Source organism: Dipodomys merriami, unplaced genomic scaffold (assembly GCF_024711535.1).
Source record: "Dipodomys merriami isolate MVZ:Mamm:240054 unplaced genomic scaffold, mDipMer1.0.p SCAF_230, whole genome shotgun sequence".
Classification (NCBI taxonomy): domain Eukaryota; kingdom Metazoa; phylum Chordata; class Mammalia; order Rodentia; family Heteromyidae; genus Dipodomys; species Dipodomys merriami.
This window is the reverse complement of record NW_027203716.1, coordinates 574,546-586,697: the sequence shown is the minus strand read 5'-3', so window position 1 is coordinate 586,697 and position 12,152 is coordinate 574,546. Positions and strand designations below refer to the sequence as shown.

Sequence of the window (12,152 nt, the reverse complement as noted above, 5' to 3'; positions counted from 1 at the left end):
TTGAGCAAAAACCGGCTCAGAGAGAGTGGCCAGCTCCAGTGTTCAGGACTGAGGACCAAAAAAAAAACAAAAACAAAATAAAAACAAACTACAGCCCTGGCATTTTTCTCATTGAATACAGAGGCACATAATTAAGGAAATTTCTTCCTGTATTACAAATAGAGACACAAACCAAGACGTCACATAATTACTCCCTTCATACCTTGTTACACCAAAGCCTCAAAAAAATTGCTTTTTCTAAATTAACAAATTAATTTCATTCATTTCTTGCCAACTCTGTCTAGATTATTCACAGTATCATATTATACATGTATTATCTATTAACTAAATTCTAATTATACCTCGCTTAAAAGAATATTTTAAGCAAATAGAATGCCAGAATCATTTGTGAATTTGTCAATTAACCCCTCTACTTAAAAATAATTTTGTATTATCTTATAGAATACAAAATTACAAACAAAGACAAAATATTTATTTTAAATCTAAATTCTAATTTAGCAAGGTCTACAAAGTCCTACATTAGACGAACTTTGCTATTTCTCCAAGCTTAAACATTTGTAATCCTTCATCATTTCTTTGGAATCCAACAGAAGGATGCTTACTTTTTCAAAGTTTTCATTGGGAATCAGGAGCCATTTTGCATCTAGGAATGTTCTGTAATGAAGAGAGCATTAAAAACACAACTGAGGATTATAAGTGTTTTGGATTTCAATAGGAAACGACTTCTCAAAACATAATGACACAAATTAGCCCAAACTTCCAACTGTGTATCCCTTTCTTGTTGTTTGGTGTTTCATGGAGATAAAATTATACTATCTGGCCCAGGGAAGGTATCGCTATGTAATTATACTCTCTAATCTCTTGTCTTAGTCTGCTAGAATTCCAGGCTTGTATCACATTGCCCTGTCATAGTTTGTTGGTTTATTTAATCTACATACTAGCAATTCTGAACTTCTCCGACTGCTCAAACTGTTTATGTACTATTTTCAAAGATGTGCTAACATTTAACACAGGATATGAACACTTTCAGATGCACATGCAGGGTCTCTGATTCATTCTTCCATGGATCCAATCCATTTTATAATGATTACTTGATTTTCTTACTATCTCTGGTTCCTACCTATGTAATATTCTCAAACTTTTTGAAGAAATTTCACTTGAGGATTTTCTAATATTAAAAATTATCACATGATCTAGTTTTACTCAGGATATATTTTATATTGTTTTTTAAACTTTTCTACACATTCCGAGAGTTATTTCATTTGTTTATGTTTGTTTGCATATATGTTACTCTGTGTGTATGTGTATGTTTGTATGTATATATGCAAAAGCCTCAGCAACCTTATTCAGCAATCTTGCTCATGACTAGTATTCTATCACTTGAGCTCACGCCTATAATTCTAGCTACTCAGGAGGCTGAGATCTGAGGATTGCAATTCAAATCTAGCATGATTAGGAAAGAAATGTTCTGAGGCATTTATCTCCAATTAACCACCAGAAAACTGGAAGTGGCGCTGTGGCTCAAATGGTAGAGCACTAGCCTTGAGCTGAAGAGCGGAGAGACATTGCCCATGCCCACAGTTCAAGCCCTGCCACGACCATCAAAAAAAAAAAAAGAAAGGAAAAAGGAAAGAAAGAAAGAAAGAAAGAAAGAAAGAAAGAAAGAAAGAAAGAAAGAAAGAAAGAAAGAAAGAAAGAAAGAAAGAAAGAAAGAAAGAAAAGAGAAAGAATGAATGAAAGAAAGAAAAGAGAAAGAATGAATGAAAGAAAGAAAGAGAAATGAGATCTTAGCCACTAGTTCATTGCTAGTATAATTCCCTCACTCTCAACGTGGACTTTTTCTTTCCCGTTAAGTACATGCTCTTATATCTAACTTGCTTTGGAACAAGAACTATTCTTCCATTCTACGTTTTACAAATTTGTGTGATTAGCAACCATGATTTAGAGCTAGAAGATGAAAGAGAGTGTCCTCATCCTTCATGTTCCACTTAGTATTAATGCTTTCTCTATGTCACTCCCATAGATCTACATATTTGCATTGACTTTATTGTTTCATAGTTGTTTTATTTGCAGAGTTTTCTGTAGTATATTGAACAAATATACTTAAACACAGAACTTTTTTCTCCTATTATTCCTATTGTTTCTCCTATTGTTAACTTATGTACACTTAAGAAATAATGCACAACATACACACTCACAGAAAAACATTCTGAGAATCTTCTTCCAGTTAAATTTAAGTTACAGAGAACCAAAGTTATAGAGTTCGTTTTTGACATGACAACATGTACTTCTTATTGTTGCATCGGGCCCACCTGTATCATTAAACGACTTGTTTTCCCCATCTCCTCCACAAATTATACCGACATCAAATATAGTGAAAGCAGGGGTTATACTGTGGGGGAGGGACATACAAAATAGATAATGTTTTTATAAGCTATTTAAATTCCATATTTGTCTTTGCTAAGTTGTCCCTGAAACAGGTGTCACCTCATGTCCAAAGATGTCTTTGTGCTATTTCAAGGAAGCCAGAAAACATTCATTTTAACTCGAGCAGTGCCATAGATTGTTACTGGAAATAAGTGGAAGGAACTGTTACTGCAAGTGGAAACTGATCCCAAGAGAGGAATTGAACATGGAGAAATGACAAAATTCAAGTTAATTTGTGTTCCTTTTTACTGAACAAGAAAAGAATCCAAGTCTTGAAGGAAACTCTGTCCCTGACTTGTTCGAGTGTGTTAATTACTCATATAAAACATGTCTGTAAAATTGTAGTTGAGAGTTTTAAAAAACAATGTGCCATTTGAAGGCCAGCATAGGAAAAAAGGAAATAACTTAGTTTAAAAAGTGTTCTGCTGGGATGGTGGCTCAGTGGTAGAGCTCTTGCCGTGCATGCCAGAGGCCCTGGGTTTGATTCCTCAGCACCACATAAGCAAAAAAGAAAAAAACCAAAAGTGGCGCTGTGGCTGAAGTGGTAGAGCGCTAGCCTTGAGCTGAAGAGCTGAGGGACAGTGTCTAGGCCCAGAGTTCAGGCCCTACGACCGGACAAAAAAAAAGTGTTCTGCTGTAAAGAAACAAAGACATGGAGGTTGTAAAGAGTCTTATGCATGGATATTTCCCTCCTGAGATGATTTTCCTATTGCAGGAGTTAGTTATCCATTCCTTTAGTCTGGTCCTGAGTTCTCCATCCCAATAAGGATTCCAAAAAGGCAAGATCGAGTCAGTATGATCAGCAAAAGAAGTCTCTTCTCAATCCAATGCTTTAAGGATGGTCCCAAAGAAATATGTGCTGTTTTTTGCTTGTTTATTTGTTTGTTTAATTTGTGCTTGTTCTGGGGCTTGATGTCAGATGCTAGACCATGTCCGTTAAAAATTTTCTTCCTTGTCCAACTTCCCCCAAAGCTAGTACTCCATTGCTTGAGCCAAAACTCCACTTCTGGCTTTTTGGTTGTTTAATTACAGATAAGAATTTGACAGACTCTTCTGCCTGGGTTGGCTTTGAAATGAGAAAGTAAAAAAGCCAAGTGATATAAGATTTCTGTTTTGAACCAAGAAATACTAGAAGTTTATTATAAATCTAATATTTGACAATTTTTAAAAGAAGAAAATATGTCCAGCAAAGAAGCCATAACTTAAATAACTCACCAAAGTAGGTACACCATTCATTTTAGAATTATTTTTGTTTCTTGGGAAGAAAACTATTGACTTTGTAGTTCCTTTTGGGGAAACTTAAAGTCATATTTGCATTTTTTGTTGGCCATAGGGCTTCAACTCTTATCCTGGGCCCTGTCCCTCAACTCTGCAGCTCCAGCTGAGCACTCTACCACTTTAAGTACAGCACCACATCCAGGTTTCTTGTGATTAACAGAAGATAAGAGTCTCATGAACTTTCCGGACCAGGCTGGCTTTGACCTGCAATCCTCTGTTCTCAACCTCCTTGAGTAGCTAGGATTACAGGCATGAACCACCAGCACCCAGCTCATATTTGCATTTATGTGCAATTCATAACACTATGTAGACAAAGAATGGAAATTTGAATCAAATGATGTGACATTGCAACTTTTCAGAAAAATTGAGGTAGCAATAAATATGTCCTCCTTTTCCATCTTGTTACACTAAGGACTAATGTGCTATGCAACTCTTACATTAGCATCCTCTACTGACTGCATATGTGGACTTAGTATCACAAATTGTTCACAGAGAAATAGAGAAAAATGAAGTGAGATTTTTACAAGGCAAAGATCAGGTATGAAAGAACAGCACAGAAGGTGATACAATTTATCACACAGAAATTAAAAACTAGCCAAGGAGATTTAGAATGCTAAAGGCAATGAGGAATAAGCCTACTTGATTACTAGTTCTTCAATAACCAAAAATGGTTCCCTCTAACAGTCACCGGTATACCTTAGTTATTATTATTATTATCATTTATTCCTTCCATTTGGAGTTATTTCTTCTCTTCAGTCATAACTGTTAATTAGCCTCTGCATTTTTGGTGCCATGACTGAGCAAAAAGATTTCAAATCTTACTTAGACTACCTGTCTCATTGTGATGAGCAGTGACCACTGAAATGCCTGGAAGCTTTGAATTTCCAGTATTAAACTTCACTTGATATCAAAGCACATTTCTGCCATTAATTACTATGACCTATTAACAAAACATTTCTTTCAACACTGTATTCTAATATGGGTAAAGCACATGAATTAATTAAGGACTATTGTCAGGTATCAGTATGGAAGGGCAATTACATTTTCCAAGTATGGGTTGTTTATTTTGCATTTACTAACTGTCTTTTTTGCTAGTCCTGGCACTTGAACTGAAGGCCAGGGAACTGTTCCTGAGGAGTTTTTTGTTTTGTTTTGTTTTGTTTTTTTGCTCAAGGCTAGCACTCTACCATGTGAGGCACAGCACTACTTCCAGTGTTTATTTTCTGTTTATTTGGTACTGAGGAATTGATTTCAGGGATTCATGCATGCTAGACAATAACTGTACCATGAAGCCACATTCCCAGAGACTTAATGACTTTCTTAAGATAGCATTAATTTTTCATTCTGTTACAATGTATTATAATTTAGGCCAGGTGGTAGAAAAGGAAGTGGAAAACAATACTAAGTCCAATAAGGCTGACATTCTTGTCACATCACTAAGCAAGTACAGTGTTAAGACCTGCAGGACACATAGAGGTGTTACATGTGACATTATTATGTAAAACACCATTAACAGTCCTCTTCTGCTTCCACTTTCAAGGTCAAGAGCCAAATATCTAAGCCTTTTTATTGATTGTTTTTCCTATGAAGGAAGAAGGAGGATGTGGAAGGAGATGGTGGGACAATATGTATATTGGCTCCCTGCCCACATTTTTTGGATTTTTAAAAAGTGCTACTGATGAACGCCCATTTACATCTATTTGACTATACTATCTGCACAAGGTGCAGATAAATGAATGCATTTATTCTGGTGGATAGTCACATACATTAACAAAATCCATTTCTGGAAAAAAAAGATACTAGGTAATAAAATATAAAGTATTGACTATAAAATGCTTTCTTCTCTTAGCAGAACAAAATGGAGTATTGAAATGATTACTCCAGCTTTCTATGAGATTTTATGCTGTCTCAGTATCAAAATGTTCTCTAATTCTTGTAACATCCAAGCATAAAAGACATGATTTGAACATCTCAGTAGTTTTAGAAACAAATGTACATAATAGCCTCCTTCTTGCAGAGACATATGTGATAGCAAGTATGATTGACTGTATTATAGTTCTCATTTTTTTCCTCTTTATCTCAAGTGTTGCATATTTTGGCATATTACTCTATGTCCTGCATCAGCTCCCTGTAGGTGAGATTTAACTCTACTCTGCAATGCGATGGGTCATGTGACTTACTTTAGCTTACAAAAATGAACGAGAATTGGCAACAGATTTCTATGCAATTCTCCCTGTCTAACAGCTGACAGCTGACTTGTTTTCTCTTAGCTATAAAAATAGCATATTTCCAGAGGAAATCTTCTTTCAACTTATATACTGAAAGAACATAGCATATGAAATTGAGGCAAAACTCAAATATAGCCACATACATATAACACAACAAGAGTTAAGCTAATATTAGAATATAATATTGAGAAGTTAGTTTCTTACCATCCTTGTATGCTTTTATGATTGTTGACTGTAGCACACAAGAATTTAACAAATACTAAACGAAAACTAAACAAATAGACAACTTTTCCTGTTTGATGATATTACAATTTTTATAAAGAAGCATTCTCCATGAGATCACTTGTGGGGTTATCTTTTTTATTATTCATACATTGTGATTGAGATGAGGAAGAACAAAATATCTAGATTTCTTCTTCTCTTTTCCTTTTTGTCTAGTGTGAATTCTCATCCTTTCTCCAAATTCTCCTATTAATAAAGGAAGAATGACACATTGTGGATATCAAGCAAAAGGCTTTAAATCAAGAATTTCATTCTTTTAGAAATAGGTGAAGTAAATCAGAGTGCCTCGAAGAAGAATAAAAACATGATTTTTTCTCCTGTCTGGCTTCCACCATAGTGTCTGAACATGACTTTAAATATGTAATAAAATATTTGCTTTGGCTAATTTTTTTAAAAAATTGTTTTTTTTAATATTATTTTATTTTATTTGAGAACATACTGTACAGAGGGGCTACCTGCCCATGTAAATGTAAAAAATTGTTTTTTAAATAAAGATAATTTTAAAACATTTTGTTAAATAAATAAATCATAATTTGTTGTTCGCTTTTGGCAGAAACGAAATAAGACTGCATTATCATTGGGTGAGTTGAGAGGCTAAATTTTATCAGAATCTAAATATAATAAAAATAGATGATATAAAAATAAATACCTTGTAAGTACATTTTTAACATGACATACCCACAGAGACACTTTTTTCTTCTTTTCCTCTCTACACTGATTCAATTTCAATAAGCAATTCATGTAATTCAAATAGCTGTTTCCGAAATAGATTAGACACAAAAAGTTAGAAAAATAAAACCAGTATTGGATGGTGCATTCTTTAAAAATAGCAGTCAAATAAGTATTAACCACAATTCCAAAATAATAGCAGTTAAATGCTCTTGAAAAGAGAAGATTTTAAGTAGAATGAATAAAACAAATGATAGTGCCAGAACTGCTTCAGTAGCTGCTCTCTGGTATTTAGGGTTTATAGTACATGACAATGTTTTAATCAGGATTAATTGCTTTCAGGGACTAAATTTTTTTAGTTATATTTTATTGTAGAAATATGTTATTCCAATTTAATGAAATGATAACAGTTTATAGTAGAAATAACGCTACACACTCATTGTGGTACACATTATATATTATATATATAATTTTACAAACATATATATATATCTGCATATATATGTTTATTTTTAATTTTGGTGCATGGGGCTTAAAATCTGGACCTGTACACTGTCCCTCAGCTCTTCAGCTCAAGATTAGTCCTCTACCACTTGAGCCACTGCTAGTTTTCTTTTGGCTCATTGGAGATAAGAGTCTCGTGGACTTCCTGCCTAAGCTTGCTTTGAACCATGATTCTGAGCTCTCAGACTCCTTAGTAGCTGGTGTTGCAAACATGAACCACTAGCACCTAGCTACATAATTATTTTTTACATATTTATGAAATATTAAGTCGTAATCCTATTCATTTATATTTTGTGTAACGATCAAGCTACATCATATCCATTAACTTCTGCAAGTAACATTTCTTTTTAGTGAGAATGCTCAAAAACTTATCTTCTGGCTATGATGAAATATATATATTCTTAACTATAATCACCTTGCTTCTTGTGGTATACAATTAATATATTTACTTTTATTCTGCTAATTAAAGTTATATAAAACATAAATTTTAAAGTGAAAGAAATTCACGGTTCCATTACTTTTTTTAAGAAGACAATTATACCTTTTGTTTTCAGTTATATTTCTTTGGGAATGTGTACTATTCATTGATTCAACTGTTAAAATTGATAACAATTACATTATATCCAGTTGATTCAAACTTGTATTTGAAAATTGCACACAACACAAATATACTTCCACTTTACTACATAATTAAAATAACATTAAAGCAAAGATTGGTGTTAGCCATTCATGTGTACAATCCTAGAAACCCAGGAGGCTAAGACCTGAATATTTTAGTTCAATATCAGTCCAAACAACAAAATGTGAAAACTTATCTCGAATTATCCAGCAAGAAGCAGAAGGTGAGAATGTGGCTCGAGGAATAGAGTGTCATCAGCCATGAGCAAAAAATACAAGGTAGACCATTAAACTTCACGTTTACAACACAACACAAAACAACACAAAACAAAACACAAAAACACAAAAGTATTATGAACATCAATAATGAAGACAAAATAGTAGAAAAGATCATGAGAAATGTGTAAACATCTGGAAGACAGAAATCATTTGACAGAAATTTGATTCATGAGAGGGAAAGGTCGCAGGCTCATTTGAAGAATCTCATTGTAAGCATTTGTGTTGAAACCTGGCTATTGGGTAACATGTGAAAGAGTACATTGGATTACCTGACATAGCAGACATTGCCTGTGACTATGGACCATCCCAGTCTGCAAAATCTAAACTCATGCGAGTTAATTTAAATAAAAGCTCATGTTCGAGACTGGTCCACCCAGACTGGGGTCTTTATTTTGAGGCTTCAGACCTGTGTTTTGTTTATAACCATTCCTGTTTTACACCCCTTCCTTTGTGCACCTATGCCTTATTGAGCTGGCACCAGGCCAAGGCTTTGAATTTGACTCCCCTCCTGCCTTAATCCCTCCATTTCTCCAGCTACAACTCATTTCACATGCTATCTCTGTCTTTACATTAGTTGTTTTCTTACTAATCCCCACCAGAAAACTCTTATATTCATGTAAATCCCACCATAAATAACCTAGTGAAAGGAGTGTTTATTATTGGCTGAGGCTCTCATCTGTGGTTTTGCTCCCAAATAAATCTGTGCTACACGATCTCATTTTTCTTCATGGCTTTTCAGTCTGACAACTGATTGATTTGGTTTGATGTAATCCCACTTATCCAGACTTACTTTGGAAGTTTGACCAAGGAGCCGTCATGTTTCTCCTAACTCTTCCTGTAACAATCTCAAGGTATCTGGAATTACAAGGAGGTCTTTGATCCATTTGGAATCGATTCTGATACACTGATATATATAAGGATCTAAATTCGGTTTTCTGTATACTGCCAATTCTACCAGCACAATTTTTTTTTCTTCCATCCTGTGTGTCTGGCTTCCTTGTCAAAGATTATTTACCTATAGGAGTGGATTCATTTCTGGATCTTCAATTCTGTTGTATTGTTGGAATTCTGTGCTTCCATTGGAAAGAATGCCATTACTCCATTCCTAAACAAAAGGAAAGAATGGAAAAAAATGATATTAAGTGAAATAAGCCAGATCTAATTAAATATATGCTGCACGGTTGTCTTCATTTGTAATAACTAGATATGTCTATAAATCTACAAGTTAATCGAATAGTTAGTAAAAGACATACAATTACACTTGGATATGATTAACTAAGAGCACTCTAAGCATTCACATGGCAGGAACAAGGGAAACTATTCTTAGGAGAGGATCACAATGTCTCCATACCTATGTGCATATGACCATATAAATATCGCTTATTGCAATGAATTCTAAGAATCAATCATACATGTGAAATGCATCTATCTGTATATAATTTTAAAAGATGTCATGAAAATAACCAACTTCTCTGTAAACTCAAAAGCAAAATTCTAAGTTTAGAAGATAAAATTGAAGAATGCTTTCAGCACATAAACTTAAACACATAGGGAAAAATGTGGGAGAGAAAAGATAAGATGAAAAGTAGAATAGGTAACTATTGAAGAATTCATAAACTATTTCCAAAAGTATACAAGAGAGCTGGGGTACATCTCACTTGTAGGACTAGACTAATATATACAAAGCCATAGGTTCAATCCCCATGAGTTAATAAATAGTAGTAATACAATAATTACCTGAAATCAATGCTTTCATATTAGAGAGGCCTGAATCCTAAAACAGTAAATAAATTATTCTCAATGGTTGTATCCAATGACAAGTAACTACAAGAATGAAGAGCAAATATTTTCTTTTTCTAGCCTTTCCTTTCCTTTTCTGGTTTATTCTTTTCTTTTTTCCTTTGACACTACTGGTGCTTGAAGTTGCTAATGCTCTAATCACTTTAGATTATTTTTCAGGCTAGGCCTACCTTGAGGAATGATAGCTTACCAATGGCTTCCACAAACGTGAGATAACAGGGAAATTTCATTATATCCAGCTTTCTTTGTTTTTGTAGTTTCTCATGAATTTTTATTTTTTAGAACTGGCCTTGATATCAGTCTTCTAAATCTCTGCCTTCTAATTAGCAAAGTACATTTCATCTCAAGCTTGGACCCACACTATATTTCAGTTTAACCATTCAATATTGACTTCAGTTCAACCAGCGTGAACTATTGGGGAAATATATGGACACCTCACTCCCACTGACAGGCAGTTCTAATGAAGATGAGGAACGAGATGAATACGTGAGGAATGGTATCAGTTGCCAAAAAAGAGAATGGAATAGGATCCAAACAATTTCTTCTTTGGGCTGCCGAAAATAATCGGCTTACTACAGTTGCAAGACTACTTTTCAAAAAGGCCACTCATGTGAATACTAGGGATGAAGATGAGTATACCCCTCTTCATCGGGAAGCCTACTGTGGACACTTAGACATTATCCATGAGTTGGTGGCACAAGAGGCAGATATTCATGCAATAATTGTGGATGGCTCAACACCCCTGCACAATGCTTATACGTGGAATAATACCAGAGTGTCTTCTTTCTTACTGCATCATGATGCAGATACCAATGCCCAAACGTAAGGCCTCTTGACTTCTTGCATCTTGCTGCTGGGAATATAGATAGCAAAGATATGCTGGATCACCTTCTGTTGACCCGTTATCTCAAACCAGGTCTAAAGAACAACTAGGAAGAAAATGTATTTGATATTGCCAAAAGGATAAGTATGTATCACTACCTCTTTGAAGTTGTGGAAGGCTGTACAAACTTTTCCTAAGTCATAATGGTTCTGTTAAGCTTTGCAAATTTCAATGTGCCAGTCCATTCTTTGGTCCGTACAAAATATTTTCACAGTACAAATTAACAGCAATATCTTACTGTAAAAATTCATGTATTCCATCGTATTATTCCAACTCAATTGCCTGACTTTTATGTCAAAATGTATTCAAGAGTTTTTGTATACATTTATAATAATTTCTGCAGTTTGTGATTTTTTAAATCAGAAATAATTTTAACTTATCTGTTGAAATGAGCAGTACAGAAACTAAAGGTATTTCTAGTGCTTGTCTGAGAAAAGTATATTTTAAAATATTCTATATTCTGTTGTTTGTACAATTTCCATAATCTATTCCATTCTCTCCTAGATATAATACATTGAATTCTACATCGTTTTATAATATATAGGTTCATTAATAAATGTGTACTTTAAGATTGCATTCCATATAGAAACAGTTTAAGATTCCTTTTTTCCTAGGTCCTTATACTATTTTATTTCTTTGGGATAAAATGACAATGTTATCTAATTTAAAGAGTTTTGTAAAGTTTATGCTATTTAAAGGCCTCCCTAAGGTGAAAACTTAATATACTGATGTCAAACTTACTTTCAATTCTATGAATTATATGTATGGTTACACTCGTATTTTTGTAATCAAATTTTTAATAACTTTTTTCAATTCTTGCATCTAAAGAATGAAAAAATTGGACTACTTCACAAATTTTCATATCATCCTGTATTTCATATCATCTCTGTATTGTTGTAATTTTGGTATACGTGCTGCTGAAGCATGTAGTATCTTCTAAATTTAAACAGTTAATGATGCAATCTTTAAATAGGCATATATCTTTGGTTGCCTATTTGTAACAAGGAAACCTTATTGTTCCTAACAATGCTATTGATCTTATTTTCCTAAAATTCTATGTATAGTGGAAAAAATTTATATTGTTCAGTCTATTGCTCACATTTGCAATTTTTGTGTCAATGAATTTTTTTTTCATTTTAAATTTGATCATACTTTGAAACATTTATAGCCAGGTCCAAAGATGA

At 33.8% G+C, this 12,152-nt stretch overlaps 1 pseudogene; it reads right to left on the bottom strand.

The window, feature by feature from the left end:
- Positions 1-11,800: 11,800 nt before the first annotated feature.
- On the bottom strand, positions 11,801-11,894 carry LOC138835224 (U6 spliceosomal RNA; annotated as a pseudogene).
- Positions 11,895-12,152: the final 258 nt, after the last annotated feature.